Source organism: Copidosoma floridanum, unplaced genomic scaffold (genome assembly GCF_036245765.1).
Source record: "Copidosoma floridanum isolate Cflo_tuat_1 unplaced genomic scaffold, Cflo_Japanese_pri ptg000027l, whole genome shotgun sequence".
Taxonomy (NCBI): Eukaryota; Metazoa; Arthropoda; class Insecta; order Hymenoptera; family Encyrtidae; genus Copidosoma; species Copidosoma floridanum.
Window position 1 is genome coordinate 4,153,272 of NW_028321904.1, and position 24,685 is coordinate 4,177,956.

Consider the following 24,685-nt stretch of genomic DNA (forward strand, 5'->3'; position numbering starts at 1 on the left):
TTACACAGTAAACTGTTCCAAGCTCTTCGTTGTAAGTTCTAGCAACAATTTCAGGATGCAGATGTTCCATCAAGCCTACGCTCAAAGTACTTTTTTTTCTCGTCTTTCTCCTCCCTTTTTTCGTCTTCTTTTAAACTTACATTTTACATTAACCTAAAAACTGTATACCAATAACCCAATTACCTCACAACGCCATAAGCCCTCTGTATATTTCTTCATTTGTCTGCTACGCAATTTTTATATTAGTGGCCGAACAAGAGACTAAAAATTTTTCAAAAATATCAGAAATCTTAAAGCTAAAGTATGTGCTGCTGGTAAAAATGCTTGTAACTGACCAACTAACTTTCATAAAAAATTAAAAACCTCATCTCTACGTTGCAAACTGTTGGTGCAAGTACTGATAGCTAAGCAACAAGCTCAAGACTTTGTTGTAAATTGTGTGCTATTAGTGCAAGTGCCAAGGGCTAAACCACTTGCTTAAGAACTTATGGATAAATGTAAGCCATGGTTGAAAATGCCAATGATCAATCAACTAGCTTAAAAACTTATTGCTGACTGTGAGCTGCTAGTGAGAATTTGGTGGTCAAAGGACTAATTCTTTCAGCAGATTATGTTTAAGTAAATGTTTATTACACAAATATAAATTGAAGGAAAGTTTATTAATTTGATTCTTACATGTGCGTATTTCACAGTGATGAAATCGTATTTACTTGGATAATTGTATGTAAAAGGAATTGACAGAATCTCAAATAATGATGTTACTCGCGTAGCGAAGAAAGTCACGACTGCATCCTACGAGCACGATCAGACAAGTGAGTTGTTCTCCCTCACTGGGAGGGAAAGTCGCGCACAGTTTCTGAGTCACGTCATCTGTACATGGTAGAGCAGAATACAAAAAAAATTGAAAAATTACAAAAAATTCTATAAAAAAAAAAACCGCAACTATAAAATACACGGATACTTTGTGTACCATGGGTGTAAATGCTGATGGCTAAGAAGCTAGCTAATCTTATACCCAATTATCGATAATTTTTTTAAATCAGTGCTCCTTCTCTAATACTTACGTACTTTAATACGTCACTCTTACCTCCTTCAAGCCCCTTTACGAGAATACAACTCTCCTATGTGCTTTGAAAGACCTTCTACACATTTTTCTGATTTTTCTACCCCTGGTTGACAGCTATCATTTATCTTCAAGAGTTCAGGCAAAAACCAATTAGATTTGTAGTTATTATAAACAATGGTTTCTTTGCCTTACACTCTTCTGAGTCGTTTCACATTTATTTTATTTTTAGTCAAAGCTTTTGTCTGCTTTTTTATACCCTTTTTACAGTTTTTTCAGTGGCATCCATAGTTGTATCTATGGCAGAACTATTGGCATGATTTATGCAAATACTTTTTATGCAGATATTTTCACATACATATTACTGTATAGGCTTTTAATTATACATTGCAGATAGACTCTGTGTAATAGTACGAAGTCGTTTAGTTTATCCGGAATGCACCACATGGAGGTAGACTTTTTGTGCACTTCATGTCACACGTGTTGTTATGGATGTTTATCAAATACCAACAGAGTTTTTGTTAAGAAAAAAACGTAAAGGAAAAGGATCAGTAATTATAGCAACTAAAAAAAATAAGGAAACACATTATGATCATAATTAAATTCATTTGCAGTGTAAGACAATTTGATCATAAATTTAAGTAAGTTTAAAAACAACATAAGATCAATCATTATAACGTCGTGGTAATAGGTAATAGGGCCGTAACTGGGCTTCTGTTATAACAAGGTGAGATTTTATGTCAGGTTCTTACTACTAATGTGCTTACTTTATTGCTTTCTGTCTCTTTCTCTTTTCATTGGCTTATGGTGTATTGGTATTATGGCCGGATTAATATTAAAATTTTAATATACAAGTATACACAATAATACGTCTGTTATTGACAATTTTAAATTTTTTCATCATCTACTCTTTAAAAACTACTTATTGCACCCTCAAACGAGAATATGTAGCACAAAAATTAAAAAACTCAAGTTAACACGTGTCTCTAAGGCATTTTTTTTCATTTAAATAATATGAGATTCTTAAATTTTAAATTTGCTTAATTTTTTCTTAGCAACTTTAAAAACTTTGTTGAATTACTTAATAAGACATTTCTTGACTTGGACTTTACAAATCAAACTTTTTAGTTAAAAATAAGTCAGTTAAAACTATTTGATTTTCTTGATTTCTGTACCAAGAGGGCTGAAATTATATTAACTAAGCTGTCTGGTTTTGAAGTAAGAAAGCTTGATGTCGCGTTAAATTAAATTGTATCGATTGAAAATCTAAAAAATTCTTTAAGTTTCAAGGAAGAATTAAATACAACAAACTTAGAATCTGAAAGTCCTGCGTTATTTAAATAAAAAATTTAAAGAAGATTATGGACACGGGGTAATAAAAACTATTTTTAATTCCCAGTTATGGATTTTTTTATTTTAAAGTACATTGAATTGTTTGAAAAAAAAGCTAATTGATAAGTCAGTACTCACACATATATACAGAAATGTTTCCATTTACGACTAAAATTAAGTAAAGATTTGTGTATGAGTGTGTGCACGTATGAGTGTGTATGTGTAGAATAGGAAAGAAATTTTAGGCCTTTACCTTAGACCTTTTAGGTAGTGGTCTCGCGACTGTTTTGTATACACAAGAAGTCCTGTGTTGGGTAGCGTATGACAAGAGATTATTAGCACAAGAGCTAAGTGGCAATTTAGAACCATAAACTTACTTTCTGTATTGCAGCACTATCTTTATGAATTTAAAAAAAATGTAAAAAAGCTTCTAAAATTTGTAAAAAATAAGTACAGACTTGTAAGTATTAGTTTTTAACGATTAGGTAACAACCTTGATATAGCACAAAAAAAGCACATTTTAAAAAAATGCTAAGGTCTTAAAAAAAAATTAATAATAATTTTATTCATTTGAAAGGCAGCAAGAAGATAAAGGTGCACTAATTAAGAGAAATCATTTCATGTTCAAACATAATCTTGAACTTTTTTTTTATTTTTGTCTTATCTTCATGTAAAAAAAAATTCAAAACGGTAAAGGTAAAGGTAAAAACTAAACACACGTTAAATGCAATTGTAGCACGATATTTTATTTACGCTGATCAATATTCATATATTTATTAAAGCAACGTGTAGCAGATAAAGTTTTTTATAACTAATTAAGTAAATAAGTCTACAGTAGCTTAATTTGTATTATTGCTCGTAATAGACGTGATTTATGAGGGTTTAAATAAAACAAAATTGAGCTGTTTAAAAATTTTTTTCACTTATTCCTTAAATTCATTACAACATGATACTCCTAAAGAGAAATTCTGTTTCAATCCAATTTTGTGAGATCTTAAAAAGCTAATTTTACTTCTCCTTTTCAAAGATTTTCGTAGCAAATATCATTTCCCTCACCACCATATTTCACCCTCTAAGGCTTCCCCCTCGCTTACTGGCTCAACATCTCTGAGAATGTGTCAAATTAACAAACGAGGGTTGACAAGTGATGGAGGAAGCAGTTCAATTTACAACTGATGGTAGAGACAACAAGTTGATCAGTGGTACGGTGAGTGGGAGTGAGGGAAGGTAAAATCCTTATACTTCTGTACTTGGATATTTGAAAATGCTCATAGTACGCATCCCAGTTTACTGATGATCGACGGTCAAGGCAGGGTCTTGGAGAGCTTTGCACCTCTGATATCTTGGGCGGTAGCAATGAGATAGAATTAAAATCTTTGCAGTTAACAATCACCATTGACGCAATGTGAGAGTTCATGACTGTCTTTGAGACCATTATGAGTCAATATTCTAAGATTTTAGTGAGCAGGCACTACAAAATACTCTAACTATAATTTTTTGCCTGTCTGTATATAACGTACTGCATAGTTGTCATTAGCACAAGTAGCCTCAATTAAGTACGTCACTTAAATCACTATGATAAAGTTATTACATAATATACAAACTTGTAATAATTAATTATATTGACGTTGAAATATTGTTTAAAGAGGGCTGGTTGAATTTAAATTAAGTAATATTCGACTTTTTCATAAGAGTGCGATCCATACGCCATTATCTATAAGGTATAACCGATCCTTTCTTTACCCTTCCGAAACTAAAACTGGAGCTTTCTACGGATTATTCATGAGCATCTTTCCATTTTACATGGAAATTGACTGATTTCGTACGTCTTTAATTTTGCAGAGCACACATGCTTTTGGGTAGCAGAAGTAGTAACCTCTCTTGGACGTTCAAATTGTGGATAGTCTGCAATGTTAGTGACTTCAAAACTAAATATCTCAAACCACTTTTGTTTCGGCTTCGAATCATAATGCAAGACAAGTAATAAAAAAAAAGTAATTCTAATGATTACCTTCTACTAGAAATGAATTGATTTTAAAATAACACCTTATTTAAATATTGAATAAGAAATGCATGACCTTGTAATACAAAAGTCTATCATATCTTTTATAATAGAATTTTTTAAAAAAGTGTACAGTCACCACAAAACAAAAAGTTTTCTCACATGGTGTTAATTTTATCTTATGAATTCAAAGTTAACATGAGCTTATGAACCTGATACTTTTTTTTAAAATGTAATTCTTTAATGATCTAGTATGAGATACGAAGCTTCATCAATTTTCAAAATACTGCAGGCAGTAACAAAAAACTAAAATCCAAATTTCTGATACTCTTACTGAGTAAGCAAGATATGTATGTCTGGGCATAAAATAAAAGAAACGAAATTTATTATTATAAGCAGAAAGAGCGTTTAAAAAAATTAAAGTCATTGTACTCTTATTATTTACTGTTTTACACAGAAGTAAAACGTAGACAGTAAGTAAATGTTAATAGTAACTGTATAGAGTTTTTTCAAAAGAGTAGCAAAAGTTGTTATGCTACGATAGATAGATTTGGAAAACTAGAACTTTGTATAAGAACTAGTACATTGGCTTAAACACTTTGCAAGGAATTTAATATTAGTGAGATTATGAAAGTAAATTCACCATAATATATACTATACAAAGTTCTACAATATTAAAAAAAAAATCTTATAACTGTAATAAAACAACCACAAAATTATAAAAGAGTCTAGCATTCTGATAAAAAACAGGGTGGGCAGTGAGATATAGAACTTAGAAAGAAAACCACAAATTAGATTAAAGTAGACAGAAGTAAAGACGGTCTAAACATGTACATTAATCTGGCATTTTTTAAGCTTAATAAGCCAGTATTTAACTGCCTGCACCAAGTTTTGATAGTTTTGAGAGATATGATAAATAAAATCGTCATAATACTTTCTACTACAGTCAAGTTATATTTGTTTAACAAGTAATTAGACCATCAAACATTGTGACTTATAAACTAACATTTAGTATGTATTATTAATCTTGTGGGCATGTTTAAATTGTGAAACATTTATTATGATGTAAATCTCATAAGCACAATCGAATCACCAAGAACTTCGTTTGACAATAAATTTTAGTGTCATTACACACGCATACTTTAGAGAGAATACCTTTTATAATTGACTAATAAAAAAAGTAGTTTATACACATGAAATAATTTATTAACTGCTGTATGTCTTATTTTTATATCACCAAAAAAAAAAATTTTTTAACCATGTACATATGATTCTAAAAAAACATACTTTTCTTTACTTCGAAAATAATATCTAATGTCACTTACGGTGCGTTGACATTTATACAAAAAGACTTTAGAGTTGGTAGAAATTTAGTAAGAGCATTATTTGAATACTTTAAATTTACTGGATCAATATCAATGGAAATTTCCAACGAACTATTACACAAACATGATGGTCATCTAAAGCAACAACTTTATTTACTACATAAACGGCAACAAAAAACTTTACGGATACCTCTACGTACGGTCAAAATTTGCGAGTAAGTACAGTAAAAAAATCTAATATGTAGTAAATAAATATATGTAATTATAAACGTTAGTAAAAGGTTATTTATCTAGGCACTTTGAAAAATACATAAGTTGCAAATGTTGCAATGGTATTACAAGAAAAAAATCGTACGTGTGCGAACAGTCCGCATAATTTCTTGAGTTTAAAGTGCATATCTTTGAACTACCTCAAGTCTGTAAAAGTCATTTTCTATAAACATATGTATAAAAGTGCATATATTGTAAAATGATAGAATACATCATACAATACAATGTATTTAGCCTTCTTTCATAAAAAAATTGAAAGTTGTTTGACTTATATGAAAGTGATAATTCTACTACAACCTAAAATTTTTTAGCTGTTATATTTATGAAAAACAAAATAACCTAGATGGTGTGTCTAATTATTATTGCAAGAAAATTTTGAAAGGTATATCACAAGGTAAGATTATAACTCTTTATAACACTATCCCACCAGTCACAAAACCATTAAACTACAAAGTTTGCAGAACTATTGTGCCTTACTAATAGAACGTCACATAAATATATATTTCCACTGTATTAACACACGTAAAATAATATTTTTTAAGTGTCCATGGCATATTCTTGAGTACCTGAATTTAAATGCAGGCTCAGGAGTACTAGTACGAAAAAACTTTTTGTATTCGAAGAAGCAATTCTGTTACTGCAATAAGTTAAATTTTTTTTATTTTATGACATTACTACTGGTCAATACTTTACGCTGACTTTTTTATAACTTGTCTCTATTTATCACTCAAAAAAATCATAAGTTCACTTTTTTAAAGGAAGACAAATTTATAATTCTATCTTACCCACGGCATTCTAGCTTCTGTTTCTGGAGCTGATTAGAGATTTTTCCGGGACCCTCAAAAGGCATAGTCTTTGTCTTGACTAGAATGAAATGACCAGTTTTTATCCAGGCTCAGCAAACAGAAATAATCTTTGTCCAGGCTTCAAAGATAAGCATAGTCTTCGTCTGGGGCGTAGATATTTTGTCATAATAAAGACTTTAGAACAGTGGCAGATGAAGTCCTCTTTTAAAGCTAATGGCCAAGAAGCATATAATAAGTTAGGAGACTTTGTAAAAAGAGCAGCAGCAAAAGCAAGCTTAAGATTCCTACAGGTAAACAAGTATTGACTCGTACAAATTTATATAGGTAGCTCAACAATTTTGGTAAGGAAAAGACTAGTCTTTTTTCTTATTCTGTTTATGAAGATCAGATATACCAGATGTGATATCATGCCAAAATATTAAGTTAAATGTCATCTGATAAATTACGGGACTTGTCATCCGATATTGTGGCTTCGTTTTTGCACTAATTAATAGCATAAAGATTAGATTTAAATAGGTTTTTTTAAAAATCAATATAGCTTAGACAACAAAATTTTGACAAATCAGCAACATAAGCAAGGTTCTAAAGAAGAACACTTTTCTTACGTTTTTTTAAATTTAATTTTATTATTGCGATGGAGTATGAAATTCATACATGATACCTTACGTTAGTTTTGCACATGTTTTGTGATAAAACTTGTAAATGTCATATAAGATCTTACATTGAAATCTCATGTATTTCTCGTGGTTAATACTTTTTTAGGTAGCTCTTCTGTCTACTGATAGATATAAAAAGTTTGACTCATTACCGAGCCCCGAGTGCAGCTGTGTGTAGCTCAGGCAACTGAAGTCTAGTTGCAGTCAAGCAAATATACTAGAAGATACACATGTAAACATAACAGAATCATATTCCTACGTTAGGTACCCATACAATGCTTGATATTTTGTTACTAACGAGGTAAGAAACTGAGAAAAAAACAGAATTAATTAGTGCTGTAAGAAATTGGGCCTCATAAAGAAAAGTATTCATAAGCTCTTCAGATAACAAATAATGATTGCTTCGTTTCATAATATCTCATTTTGGTACTCTTGGTATCTACAAACATCAACAAGTATTGTTAAAAATATATGAAAAATAAATCTAGAGTAATTTGTATAATTTTCGTATTTATAGCAATGATTTGCTAGAATTTGCTAATATGTAAAAATCTTGCTGTCTTAGTTATATTACTGATAAAATCTATTAAATTATTATCTTAATGCTATTATTGAGAGCCAAAACAAATTTATAGCCTTAGATAATGAGAGTCAGGTAGTTTATTAAACAAAATTTCACCTCATCTTCTTCAATGGTAAATTACCTGTAAGGTTTATTGTATGATGTGAACTTGCAACAGAAGCGGTGTAATAATTAAAATATTGTGAGTTAAAAGATAAACTAATTTTAATATTTTTTATTAAAATGAAACTAATGCTTTTATTCTGTGCAGCTTTTTCATAAAGACGAAAAAAAATTTTTTTATATAATGTCATGAGTTTTTCTTTTTTCTACTTCAATAATTAAAAAAAATCATACGACGTATCCTGCAATAGTGTCATGATTGATAAAATATCAAGAATATAAGATTTTGACGGATATTCCAAATACAATACATTCTTTGGCTAGATCACTGAGAGTACCATTACTTGACTTAGAAAGGAATACTTCTTATACATAAAGCTACTTGCAAAGATATTCTTAAGCCGAAAGCTTGGATTAAGTACCCTTTTTTATTTGCAAGGTTTACTTTTCGATGTTAAAGGTAGAAACATTTTTTTTAATTAAGATCTAATTTTTTCCGTAAACGCATAACTTCTAAAATAATTATTTTTTTTTAGAAATAAAATAAAGGTTAAAACTAATTAAATAACTGGTACAAGAAGTTATAACCTAATGAGCCTGTAGCTCGCTTAAATGACTTCAAAAAAATCTTGAATATTTCAGCAATAATTTAAACATTTTTCATATTCCATCTCCAAATTTTTAAAAAACTAAGTCTAAAATTAAAATATTATGATTAAAAAGTAATAACTAGGATGCCTCTTATTTACTAATACTTTTTATTACTCTGCTGCCTCCTATATCTTTTTGTTTGTGCTATAAAATTAATGTTGCACTTGAAAGAATCAAGAAAAAAGTTCTTAAACCATGCTGAAATAACAAAACGTATTTTTCAATCGATATAAACATTTTATACTTGCTCCAATACACTTTAATGCTCAGCTATATTTAAAGCTAATCTGAAACGACTTACATACGACAATTTTGTCATGTAAAGTTTGACGTCAAATACAAATAATTATTTATTTTTAGTAAAAACTAACATCTGAAAATGTAAAAGGCTTTTTTTACGTTAATTAAAGGCTGTTTTTTGATGATGTATTGCATTGAAGCTGTTTCTAAGAGTCCTTAGACTCTTATAACTCAATGAAAAAAGCAATCCTGGGGTAAAATCTGATATAAAACCTGAATTTGTACTTATCTAACTCTGAAATTCATATTAGGTGGCATAAGAATCACTTTTTACAGCAAAGAACTGTTGTTCTTTGGTGATTTTTACAATCAAAGTGGCCCTTTTAGCTCTAATTATCGCTGCAACTTGTTAAAAAATTTGAAATTAATTTATATGTATATTTTCCGTACTTTTCACTAATTATAAGGAAATAAGATTTAAAAAAAGCTGACCGTGAGAGTTAAATCATTATTCTCAACACAACTGAATTCTTGTCTTCTGCTATCTATACGACTGAGGAAGCAAAAGATAAGAACTTAGTCCTGATTAGTCCAGACCAAAAAAAGCATTATTATCAAGAGTTAGTCCAAATTAAACTGGACTAGAACAAAAGAGTAAACGGACCAATCTTTTATTTTCTTTGTTACATCACAGAGTGTTTTTATGATATATATTTTTTTGAAGTTATATAACTTTAAATACATAGGTATATTTAATGGCTAAATTTTTTACTCATATTTTATGGCCATAATTTATGGGTAAAAAAATAGCCATATTTTTTGGTACAAATTAATAGCCATAAAATATGGCCAAAAATTATGGTAAAAAAATATGGCCAAAAATTTTGGTCAAAAATTGTAGTGGAAATGTTTAAAAAATACATGCAGTTAATAAATTTCAACTGGACCCTATGAAAAAATTTCACATGAAAACCGTCTGGCTATGGAATTTGGCTGTAAAATGTAGCTTTGAAATCACTGATCAAGAGTCAATTTTAAACTTTTTTTTAGGATTTATTTATTTTTTGAAATAGCACGTGTATTTTATTATGTTTTGTTTCAAATCGAATAATATGTATACTTAAATTAAATGTATGGAAAGAAAATTTTTTGCTTTAAAGCCTACGTTTTTTTATTACATAACATAAAAAAATGTTTTCCATACAATAAGAGTATTCTGACAATAATAATACCTCTATTGTACATACAAATGTAAGATAAATAATCATATTTATACATAACATAAATAAGGAACAGCACATACGTACACCCCATCAAGAACATCAGAAGCAAGGTGTACACAAACATTTACAATATGGTTAGTATCAATGTACGTTAAAATTTCAGACACATTTATTATTTTTTTGCAAGGATCGTTATTTTGTTCCACTTCTATACGATAATAAAGTGTATATTCTTTCGATTCTATTGGGTCCACTATAAATTCTACAAGTTTAAGGTAAGTTCCATCCAAGCTAATAGCAAAAGAATTATCTGACCTTAGTCTATTCTTCTTACAAGAAGTAAATAAACAACGCTGTTTTACCATTTTTTTATAAGTTCTGGCATTCGGCGATAAAAAAAGTTGCTTGATCCATTGTACGTTAGTAGGATAATATTTGTCAAAATATCTTGCGTGTGTGAGTTTTAAACTATTTTTAGCATGTTTTTGATCTAGGTAAGAAACATAATTTAAAACTTGAGATTCTGGTTTTTCCATTGTTATGTGTTGTTTTGAAAGTATCACACACTGTCACATTACTATGGCTTTATCAATTTGTCTTGTTACACCTTTCGCTGCATGAACCATTTTAACAATTTGTCCATTGCCACTTTCAAAACAGTAGCCGGAGTGATGTAGTGATGGTCCTTAGTTAACATTACTTGCTGTTAAATGTAATAATTGATGGACATTGTACGTCATGGCCCTTTCCGAGTACAAGCTCTCTGTTTCGACGACAAATTCCGTTAATAATTTATGAGCAGTATATAATTCTAAAGGCGTTATGGAATCTTGCATTAATATGTAATAAGCTTGTACAAATAAACTCCAATGTTTAGCAAATGGTTGAAAATGTGGAAAGGTCCTTAAAATTGGATCACTCAAAAATAATATCCAGTTTTCATATTCCTTACCTTTAAACCACTTTCTATCATCTATTGGTCGAGCTCTGCAATTGATTAGGCAGCTTAACTTGGTTCAAATACCTGTTGATTTTTGCAATATCAGCGTTATCAATAGAATATGGTAAATTGTTAGTATCAACCCAATAACTTAAAAATTTCTCTCCATTTCCCAAATTATTGCAGTGTGAAATATCTGGACAAAATCCATCAACTATGTTGAATTTTGGCAAGTCTGCCATAACTGATAAGTTCTTAACCCCTTTCACTGGCCGTTCTGCATCGATTGATTCTAGAGCATGTAAGACCATGTTGGATTCCGTACGCTGGGTAACTGGTGCATCTAAAATAACGTATTTAATGCTATGACCCTTGCCTACAGTTACATTTAATCCAGGATGTAGGCACCAACTGCAACCGTAGTACCCATTATATTGCTTGATGCCTTGCATTGGTGCTCGTGCTTGGGAGTCCACACAACAAAATACTACGTAAACATTAAGGCGACGGTCTTCACCTCTAATGGTACATTTGACTCCTTCATCTGCTAATACATTCATTTGTTCCACAAATGGCCTCAAATACACATCCATATTAGGTTTTCCTTTGCCAAACCACAATCCACAAACGATAGGTCTACCTGTCCTTTGATCATAGGGAATCTCATTAATTATTAATTATATCGGCCACACTGAAAAATTAGAGCTAACAAAAATGGGCGAGCCATCGCTATTTACAGTAGCTGAAACAAATTTTTTTTTTTCTTCTCCAGACAATTGACTAACAATTTTTTTGTAAAGCACACCATCTGTAAAATCTCTCATTACGTCATCTCTATTTTGTCTATTTTTCAAGCTTTCGAAATATTCACTATTATCTTCTATTAAAGTACAGATTTCTCTTTCTACGTTATAAATAACAAAGTAATTTGTGTATGTTGGGTCTTTCAAATTTATAACTGTTTCGCACGACGTACATTTTACTCTTCTTTCATTTTCATTAAATTTTTGTATGTATTTCTCGCAATTGTAACAAACAGCATAATATTGTGCAGTATCATTGCTGTTAAAAAATTTATTAATAAAATATCGAGTATCAAGAAGAATAGGGTTTTCAAAAAAACTATCTATCATTTTGAATAGATCTTCTATGGCGCTCTGAGATAAACTGTGAACAACTGCGAATTTAATGACCCCAAGCATAATTTCTGACGTACTTACAACTATAGGAGTATCAATTATGTTGTTTGTTTTTTCTTTGCGTAACAACTCCTGCAATTCCGTAAAAGGGCCTTCGATAGGTCCATTGTCGCTACTTAAAGAATGATCAAGCAGAGGATCATCTTGCTCATCGTTAGTCACACAGCTGTCACTGCTATCCTCAAATACATCTGGATAACCGTGTTGTAATCGCTCTTTCTGTGACAACAAATACTTAAATTTACTTTTCTTATTCCACAAAGAATAATACAAAATAATTGCAAAAACATTGATGTTGGCCAGTTAACAGTTACTATCTACCTCGATACTAAATACTACACAAGTGTATACAAAAGTGGGTTTGTTTTTTCTTGCTGGGTACATATGCAGTGTATAAAACTATACACTTTATAAAAGTACTACATTAAAAAACACTTGTAGTATTGTAACTAAAATATTTTATCAATATATCCCCTTGCAATACACGGTCAGATTTTTTGCCAAAAATTTTGGCCACAAAAAATAGCCATAATTTTTGGATTAATTTATAGCCAAAAAAATATGACCAAAATTTTTTGGCAAAAACATATGACCAAAAATTATGGCCAAAAACTATGACCAACAGTTCTGGGTAAAAGAAATGGGGAAAAAATTATCGAATTGACAAACTTTGTGTAATTTTTTAAGGTTCTTTGTGCAACAAGTCAATTTTTATAGTTTGACTTGAAATTTTTGTGTAGGTTGGTTATACGTTTACACTTTCCATGTAAATTTCAAAAGTCAGTTTTTGTAAAATAACTTCATAAATCGTTAAAATTATCCGCACATCTTTGTTTAACAACCGTTGTCCTACGCAACAGCTATCAAATTGCCTTTTTTTTTAAATGATTTTTCTAAGGAAAATTTATTCATCGTCAAATACAAGTTTGTAACTTCATATTGAAAATTTAAAAAATCGTTTAATCTCTTGTACAAAAAAAAAGGGCATTTACTTTTACAAGTAACTTGAGTTACACAATGAAAAACACCGAAGAATGAAAGCTTCAGGTGCTTTTGACACACACATATACTTATTTATCTCTATCAGTGAGCAAAGTTTATGAAAATAAGTGCCACTAAAATTGGCTACTTTTTCATTTCTTGTTAGAAGTTTTCCCTGCAGTTGTTAGGATTACTTAACAAAACAGTTTCTGTATCGATAATTGTTATAAGTTACTGTACTACATTTAAAGAGCTTCAGATGTATTATTACCTCAAATATGTCTTCCAGCGTTTCTTCATGCAGTCCAAGAAATGATCTTTCTGCGATCCTACTGTGAGCAGTTTCGTTGTAAAAAAAATTAAATCACATGTTTTAAGATTAGTAGGGAAGAAAATGATACGTCTGAAATTGGAATGGTTGAATGTTCTATTTGTAAATAATTACAAACGTATTACACATTACCTAGACTTACATTCTGCGATGGCGATACACGAGTGCCATAGCTGCTTTCTCTACTCCCATGTGGAACGTCGACACTCCTACGTGAATCATTTTGTGAATTTCTTGAAGGCAGAGATTGATTAGCATTTCCATCTTCCAGGTTACTGATTGCAGTGGCATTTTCGTTAAAGGAACTAAAGCTCCTGTTGTATACGTTGTTCTGCTGCTCCGAATCAGAACCACTTGATCTGTTCGGTTCTACATTTCGAAGAAGAGCATCCTGAAACACAAATTTATGCAAGTTATCGATACATGAGTGAATAAAACTGTGAACTTTTAAAAATATATATATACAAATTTGCATATATATTTTACACGCACACACACACACACACACACACACACACACACACATATATATATATATATATATATATATATATATATATATATATATATATATATACATGTACGTCGAACTTCTATGACTAAACTGCAACACCAGTTACAAATGTTAACTACCATACAGTTTCTTATGACGTTTAGATAAGCAGTCTTTTTATTTACAAATGTGAACAATTAGATAATGCAATCAATAAGTTCTGAAATGATGTACCAGTGTATTAATTAGTTGTTTTATTTAAACATTGTGATATTACTGTAAGGGTAACCTTAAAATAAAGTGCGTGTACTTACTCGAAATTTTTCATCTTCACTACTGTTGTTGACTTCGACTGTGCCAGTGCGAGCTCTTCGCCGGTACGATAGAGTTGATCATGGAATGTGATCTTCCATATTGTTTCAGTTAGCAATTTGAATTATTTAAAAAAAATTTGCTTAAATAACCCAATGAAATCACAATGTCACTGCAGACAACAACAGTACGTTTGTGCGCATTACCTGGCTCCCTAAGTCTTAGGCTCAGATCACATTCTTCCAACTCAAGTGCTAACTTCAGAACACTCGATACTCGTACCGAGCACATATGGCTTGTTTAGTCAGCAATTTTGGAATTAAATGCTATCCAGAGTTCCATGTCAATAGAAAATAGTAAAAAATTTATGGAATTGACTGATGTAAGTTTAAACATGTAGTTTGTTTCTCCATATTGTAATTCAATAAACATGACACGCAAATGCAGTTTTACTTTTTTTCACAACTCGAAAGTCAAACTTGCTGTTGACACTTATATCAGTCGATTCCGTGAATTTTTAACTATTTCTTAGTAAAATAAGACTCTGGATAACATTTAGTTCCCTAAAAATTGCCCATTTGCTTGGTCTAATTGGAAATCAAAGCAAATCTCGATCATGCAGTAGTTTCATATTCCTCGTCATAGTTCCTTTTGATTTTGTACTTGTTTTGTACTTCGCGCGCCCCGTGCAGATATGCACTGAAATGAAAGTGGCACCCAAATTATTGAATACTCACTTTTTGTTCAGGATTGCGACAGTCAGGGGTCCGAACCAGGCCGTCTAATTCGGCAAACGAAAATCGCAATTGTGTACTAATTTTTTAACAGTCTTTGCACAAACGGAGGACGGACATTTGTTAGGCCGTGGTTAAATTGTTCCGGAAGTAGCCAGCAAAACCTTATTGCGTCATAAAAGGAGGTTCCCTTCCCATAAGCTTAGCGAATGACACATTCCACATGGATGTGGAATTCAGCACAAAGTACCGACGGAATGAAATGAAATAATAATTTAATATAATTATCGTTATGTTATATTTGTACAATCTCCTGTAATTATACTTACAGCTAGAACTTTCTTCGGTTTAACGTCCGGGAGCGCCCTGGAGCTCTCCAGCCACTCGGAGCGCTCCGGTTTTTTAGATAACCAAACATCCGTTCTTGGTCCTAGCAAACCTGAGTTGCTCCGGGCAACTAATATACAGCGCGCGTGTTTTTCCCATTTCCTTTTCAAAATCACAAAACAAACTGTTTACAAAACACACGCGCTGTATGGGAGTTGCCCGGAGCCACTTGGGTTTGCTCGGAGGAAGAATGGGTGTTCGGTTATGGAAACACCGGAGCGCTCTGAGCGCCCGGAGCACTCCGGGGCACTCTGTGACGCTAAACCGAACGAAGCTTATGCAGTGCTGCATCTTCTGTGTAAGCTAGAGAATGAAACGTATAAAACGAACGCACCAACACACTAATCGAGCACGTGTGCCTGACTAAAGGATTCTGATTGTTGGTATTGCTGATGTAGCTCTGCTCGATTGCGCTTTTTTGTCTGTACGACCATGTAACACAATATTGTCCATGTAAGTAATTTTCATCGTATGTGACAGTATTTTTAAGAATAAATCTCGAAAAACAAAATTAATTTGTGTACATAGGCGAGAAACAGAGAAAATATACTAATCGCTGCTTTGTATTTGCAGGTTAACAAATAAAAATAGTTTTGTATTAAAGTTTGCAAACACTCAGCACGTGTTACATTACTTCTTGTAACGAACAATTCAACCACAAGTTATTTCTTGGTAATGGAAACAAATGAGGTAAATAGCGACGAAAAAGAAAACAACCAAGATGTTTGTTACGTTGCTGTCAGACCTACTAGAAAAACAAGCAACGTCAATGAAGGTTTTACTGTTGTAACTTCTGACAAAATAAAAAAGTTTAAGCCAGAAGATGATACAGATCTCAAGATTAAGCCGTACAACAATCTATATGCAGTTTTAATTTACGATGGCGACAAAAAAAAAATTTATTGTACCAGCTACAATTTTAAATCATTCTTGTAAGTATAATGTCTATATAATCACAAGTTTCAATTATGTCAGTGCTTGCATAACAAAGTATGTACTGATTGTTCATTGTAGACTCACGACATGAGGTAGAAAATCCCAGTAAGCGATACCCGCATGCTAAAACAAGATATAGTGATGCGATTTTTAAGTTAGCCCCCGAAGATGATGGGGGACTAGCTGAATCATCGTCAGAAGCATCAGGAGAAGCTGACGAAAAAAATAGTAGTGAATCATGTGAGGAAGAGTTTGAAGTTGTCGAAAAATCTGAGGTTAGCATATTTATCTTTATAACTTGTTATATATATTTTTTGAAATTATTTTATAGTGGAATACTTATTTTTAGTTCCAAGACGATAAAAAAGGCGAACAAACTCACAAAAAGGTGACAAAAAAGGAAAGAAACGACAAAGCAGCAAAAGTCAGAGGCAAAGGGAACCGTATGGCATTACAAGACAAGGAATCCGAAAGGCAGGAAATATTGAAAAAAGCTCAAAAAATACTGGAGGAGCGAGAAAAAAAAAGCAAAAAAAAATTGCAAATGGCTAATACTTTGGATTCTTATGGACTAAATTTAACCGAATGTACACAAACTGGTCATAGCCAAATAGCAACTGATCAATCAGAAATGAATGAGGCTATGAAAATCTTGGAAGAAACAATTAATTCCTTAAACCGAAAATTATAAGAAAAAGAGAAAAAAATTAGTGGAGTAGAAATTATTCTTGTGATGTCTAGAAGTAAAGAAGAGAAGTATTAAAATGAACTGGATGAAGCAATGAGTTCACTCAAAGATTGTATCGGAAATACAGAAAAATTAAATGAAGAACTGAATGTATTAAAGATGTCAAGTACAGGAAATTCTTATGACTTAAGTCAGTCTCCACGCACTTCTAGGCCTGCTTCACTTATTGAATTGCAAAAGTTATTTAAAACTTCATCTCCAAAAATGACTGCAAGTACATCGAGGAGTACATCTTCTGATCTACAAGGTACAATATGTCTTATTCTTATTATATCTGATTTTAATATTTCTTATTACCTTGATATATATTACACTTGAATCATTGACGTACTAAGTAAAAGTTTTTTTTTCAAACTTAGGTGATATACTACCAGCTATGAAAAACTCGAAACAGGCTCATAGTACACACGAAATTAATACTTTAAGTAACTTCAAAGATGACAACTGGTATCGCTCAGATAGTGATAGTGCACTGGCCTACTCTTCACCATCGAGTGTAGAATATACCTCAACAAATAATATCCAGAAATCTGGCAGAGAACGTACTATTGTATTCATTTTTTTTCATAAGTGATAAAGATGCATTGTGATAGTTATCCTTATTCTTAAAACTACGTAGCATTACAAGTATAGAATCAATAAATAAAAATAGTAAATAATGTTTTTTTTTCACTTCAAATGTATTCACTGATGAATTTTTTTATTATTTAAAAATCCTTTAACTATAAAATCCAAAAACTGTTTTTTCCAGGTGTGGGTGAAACATCAGCCCCAAAGAAAGCAGAAAGGTTTTGTACGCAAGAAAACGGAACATCTGGAACAAGTAAATTAAATTATGATTTTCATCCGACTGCTATCCGGAACTAAACTGCCTCTCATCAACCAGTAGTTAAGAATGCTCTCACAAAGATACAAACAAAAGGTAATATTTGATGTATACTCTTATTTTTTTGCATAATACATAAGGGAATTCTTGGTTTTTTTTATTATTTTATCATTGTGACTTTTTTGACAGGTAGTAAAAAGAAAAAAGATTTTAATGCCATTAAAAATTTGGGACTTAATAATATGATGACTAAAGATGATGATGAGCAGCAACCTTTCGAATCAAAGCCAAATAATGATAATAGGCTGGGCTTGTCAAAAAATAGACCGATTAAATCGTTTCCAAGTCACTGCAGGATTATGATTCAGATGACTATGAGGATGATCTACGTAGTAATAATCAAAAATGTGAACATGCAGATTTTACTGCGTTCACAGCCGTTGACGACAAAGGAAATAAAGCGAGCATTCTTAAATTTTATCATGATTGTGTTACATTATTGTAATTTGCCTAATGATAATCTGATTTATTAACTGGCACTGTCACAGGTAAAAATGTTCCACTTGTTCTACGGGTATACCATGAAGTACGAAACCTGGAAAAACATTCGAGACCAGAAATCAATGCCGTTGCACATTAAAGAACTCACTATAGCCCTTTGGAAAGAACGAGAACTGGTCCTTCGAGCAGTGGACTTGAAGAGAGCTGAGAAACGAAAAGGTAGAGAAACACCAAGAAAGCCTGTTACTCCAAAGAATGCTGGAATCATAAGAAGTGAGTCTGTCCAACAATAACCACACAATGATTGTAGTCCGATTTCTGATTGTATTTTGGTTCTTTGTAGATTGCTATATTAGATATGCATTATTAAAAAAAATCATAAAACCAGAAGAGATAAGCTCACTGAAAAAAAAAGAAGGCAGAAAATTTACCAAGAAGGAAAGAGCAATTAAAAGAAAATTAAATGGATGGGTTACACATTTAAGCAATGCTGTAAACAACGTTTATAGTCAAGAGAAAATGAAAATTGAGGGTAAATACTTAATAATTTATATTTAATGCAAATAAAATAAAATGCAAATTATCATATTTCTTTTTCAGAGCTGAATAAAAATTGTGCCGTTAGTATGCAAGGAACCGATTCAGACTCCGATTACGATGCGCAACCCAAGAGAGTAAAGAAAAATGATGTGTTCCCTTCAAATGACGACGAACAAAACACTGATTAGTCATTTCATACGTGCGTTTTGACTTAATAAGATTTATTTTTATATAGTAATACTAATACCACGAAACAAAAATCAGTATTGCTTGTGTGTAATCTCAAGGAATAAAAAATGTTATGGATAGTTCATATTTGATAGTTCGCTAATATGTTACAATTAAATAAAGTTCATTTACATTATTTCTTGTATTAAATATATGTAGAAGAGTGTACAAAGTAACAGACATGATAAGCAGACACTTATATAACACGTTTCAGTATACTTATTAACATTTTAAATATGTGTAACTGAAATAAGTGAAATAATTTTTTTAATATGTAAGTAACATAATTATTTTCTTGTGTACGTATGGTATCTCTTAAATTATATTTTCATTTATAATAATTCAATAATATATTTATTTTAAATACAAAAAATTTTTTTTAATTGTGCCATAAAATTTCGTTTTCGATGAAAAAAATTTTTTTGTTAACTTTACCTTAAATATTGGTTGTATAAGTTCAGTTCCCACGAAAGATTTTACGTTAAAGCGTTTTTGTGGGAAAAGTTGTTAGTTATTTTTTAAACAATTGAAATTATAATTAAGTAACTGATGTATTTTCTAAATGTATGGTTTATTTTTTTAAAGAATTTTTTTAACATTTACACTAAATTTTTTGACCATATTTATTTACCATAACTTTTGGACATATTTTTTGGCCATATTTCATGGCTATTAATTTGAACCAAAAAATATGGCTATTTTTTTACCCATAAATTATGGCCATAAAATATGAGTAAAAAATTTAGCCAAAAAATATACCTATATATTTTGAAGGGGGATACTTTTATACGTGCATTCTACCCTACGAAGTAAATCAACGATTTCAAATTGGTAACCTTAAGAAAAAGTGTATCAAAAGTAGATTTTGTTTGATTCTCCCCCTTCACCCTGCCCTTCTTGACGTACTTCCAGTCCCTCTGTACCACCCAAAATGTACAAAATCACAAATATCATCACACGGGATCATAATAGGAATACTTGTTTTGAAGAGCAGTAATGCTTGTTTTATTGTTACATTCTTTTGCACAGCAAAAAATATTAATATCTATTGTATTAACACAAATCTTTTCTGAAATACTAACTATTCTTTGAATTATACTGTATTTATTATTCGTAATTGTTACGAGAACATTGAAAATTGTAAATTCTTTATTACTATGTTTATGAAATAGAAAACGTTCTAGTATAACGTTATGGCCATTTACCAATTGAGCGTAAGTGTTTCATGATCTTTGATTCATTTTCGTTGAAGTTGCATGTAATATATTTTTATAAACTATTTTAGAAAACATCAAGGTACCAGCTGGTAAGCCAAATTTTTTGACGTATACTTTGTCGATACATTTGCCTGTACCAAAGTATGTATACGATAATTTATACGTTTGTCAAACCTTACTATCTAAAACGTTCTTACAAAAGTCTATGACAATAGTCGAGGAGTCTGGATGGATTTATCTTACTAGTTCTCGAATGAGCCTTTGAATACTTATGAAACAAAGAATTTGTAAGATAACTCTTCTTCCACAGTATACAAATGTTAGAAACTGATGATTAGCTGCTTCAAAAGAAAAATAAAAATATGCCCAGAGGGGATCTCAATCATGGATACTTTTGATTAAGTGTGTAAGTTGGTGCAAGTTGGATGTGATTGATGACAGTGATAAATTTTCTTTAACTTCTGTTACAAATGTATGCAACATGTTATACGCCTGATTTAGTTTAGAGTATGTTATATCTATCTATAATCATATATGCAATGACTCTACTAGCAATAACCAATGCCACAGGACTTGGTTATTTTTAAGCATACATTCTGATATTGGTCTACAATAGTGCAAGATACCAGTCTGTGATTCTTTATTCTTTCATTTATCGTGTTGAGACAGGGACCTTGTTAACCAACCAATGTGGTGGGGGGCTTTGATATTTAACAATTTATCATTTATATAGTCAATATCAGATAGTAAAAAGTATGGTAGTATGTAGTCAGTAGCTTTTAGAGCCACGCCAGCTAAGTAGCAATGCATATAATCCGGTGAACATCCATCGATAATATCAAAGTTATTCAAATTTAATAAAGGAGAACCAAACTTGATTCCGAAAATGGGACTATTCTTAAACACAGCTTCTTAGGTTAATTAAACAGTGTTATTTTTATTTCTTTTTTAAGCAGAAGGAACAAGATATGGATATCTCATGGGTCCACCAAAGTACACTCCAGCCTGAAGGCACCAATCACAACCATATATTGAATTAAATTGAGAAGTACTGTTCATAAGCGATCGAGCAACCGTATCGACACATGTTATGAAGGGAAACAACTTATTTTTACGCTTTTGTCCTTGTATGTTACTCCCACTTAAGCCAATAGACCTTACATGTTATTCCCACTGTTTATTGTACATTCATATTCTCGATAAATACATTTAAAAAAGAACTTATGTCTGGTTTACTTGTACCAAACCAGAGACTACAAATGATAGCTCTTTAAAATCTCTGTTTTAGTAGAATTTTATTTATAATATTATGCGAAGGCCGCATAAAGTTTTCAGAAGATTGATATACAAGAGCTCCATCAGTATTCATTACTGCTGTTGCATAAGAATTTTGATCGTTCCGTGGAAACTTTTTTACAAATTGTCTATATAGTTGCCCATCGTACACATCTTCAATTTCATTTATAATTATATGCAAATGCCACATGAAGTTTTCAGAAGATTGATATACAAGAGCTAAGAGCTCCATCAGTATTCATCACTGCTGTTGCATAAGAATTTTGATCGTTCTGTGGTAACTTTTTTACACATTGTCTATAAAGTTGCCCATCATACACATCTTTAATGTGATTTTTTTTATGAATTTGTTGGGACTATGTAGTTATGATACTTTTCGTCTTTTTCTATGAAATTTCGTACTGCGTCAGATGGATCTATGTATGAGAAAAAATAGGAATGGGATAATTTACATTATAAAGACGTTTTACATACGTCGCACGCAACCGTTTAGCCTAAGCCATGGAAAGCTTCTTAATACTGGTCACAACACGAACATGCAGCATGAAAAGCCACTGCATCATTTGACTTAGTAACTTTGTCTACATAACATTGTATATCAGGTAAAACATCACATTCGAATATTCGATTAATGAATTTTAATAATTTTAATAACCCTTGCATGATGAGTCTATTAGCCAAGGCATATTTTCGTACCATCAGGAATTATTTTGTAGGTTTTTTGTTCAATTGTAGGGATAGAGTTTTAAAAAAATTCTGATCAAATTCATTTATTTTTTCATTACAACTTGTAGTATCAAATATTGACAATAAATTATCATCTGAACTATTTCCATACGATGGTTTCTCTTTACTTTTAGTATTCACATGCAATAAATATCATTAATTTATGTATAGAAATACACATTTATTTTTTTCTTTGGATTTCACAGCCATTTTTGAGAACTGTGCCCTATAGGCTCTGCAATGATGTGGTTCTCTGCATGTATAATGCTATCGCCATTGGCATCGTAAAAACCACTGCACACTTAATTGTAACACTAATAACTTACACAGCAAAGAGGACATTTTACTTTACATAGAAATAATTATACTTTTCAAAGAAGGAAGGTATTCTTTTATGTAGAATTTCCAGTGGATAGACTAAATAGACAGAAAATTTTTTCGGAAACTTTTACCACACTTTTATAATACTTTCTTACAGTTATATGCTTTAATGTGAAAATATTATATAATAAGAACTATCATCTTAGTTTAGTTCCGAGCGTTAATAAGATTTCCTACATTATAATACGTAAGGTATGTATAGGTAACAAGAACTTAAGTAATTTTACATGGATTCAGTTGTTTAGCTTTACACATGACTGACGAAAAAAGCCCCTTTTGTAGATTAACTACTTACTGAATTGGTCCATGCTTCTAAAGGCTCACTATCATTGCCTTGTATATAAACGTGTCCTCATAACCAGCAGCTTTAATTTTCTTACTGAAATAAGACCCCTACAAAATAAACAGCATTAAATCTCGCTAACCTAATCGCATTAAATTAATAAACGTATATTAGATATTATACTATAAAAACTATCATCATATCAGATACATATGACTAAAGATATATTTTCAGATACTTGCTTCTATTTTGCAGACAGTATTTGGTTGTTAGACTTGATGAGCAGCTACTTTAATCTTAATCTCATTGTGTTCAATTTCATCTTCAAGATCATTATCAACATTCTAAACTACAATAAATGTAAATTTTGCTATGTTGAATTAATGCATACAAAAATCTGTAAATATGATTGGATGATAATATTTTGTAGAAGTTATTTAGTATATTTAACTTACTGGACTTAAAGTTTTCTTGTACTTGGATACTGTGTACTTTGTTAAAAGGTTGATCCCCATATAAATATTGTTTTTTTCTACCAGATATGACTAAAGCAGCGTGACTGCAGAACTATAAGTAAAAATTATAAATAAGTGACCATCTAAAAAATTAAATGTACAACAACTTTAAGAAATTTGTTGCTGCACAAAAAAGTCAGGAGATTTTAAAACAAAAACGAAACTAACAAGTAAATGCTGATGTTTTTTATGATCGATCCTCTGATTCTGAAGAAGAAGTCATTACGGGCGAATTTCATTATCTTCAAGAGAAACTTACCACGAAGAATATTGTTGTTGGTCTCAAGCACTTAAAAATTCTATTACGTATTTAAAGCGGTAATAAGCTCTAAATATTCATAAAATATTATTACGTAAGAATAGAAAACAGTATGGAAATTTTAATTTCCAGAAATCTATTGTTGCAACAAGGTATACACTAAGTAATTTGACGATTAAAAGAACTTTAGTGAAGTTGAATCATAATAATACGTCAGGCTTGCTCGAGGATATAAATACTTTAACTATTGATTTTTTTCCTAAATATGTGTATACTACTACAGCAATTGTAACTTTTATACCTTGCTTGTATCTACGTGTTAGATAATGTCCTAAAGCAAAGTGAGGGAAGACAAAGTGGAAAACAACAAAATTTTGTAAAACGGGAAGAATTTTTCGACCACATTAAGGATTTTTTTGACGAAGGCAACGACCACAATGTTCAACAAACTGTCGTGAATGATGTAACAAGCCATAAAAAAATTAATTCAACTAGCAATGAACCTCAAACTACTTTAAATATTGTGCTTAACAGACTTTACTTTACCAGTGACATCAATCAACTTACTTAAAGCACTGCATCAAAAAGTGGGAGTGTAT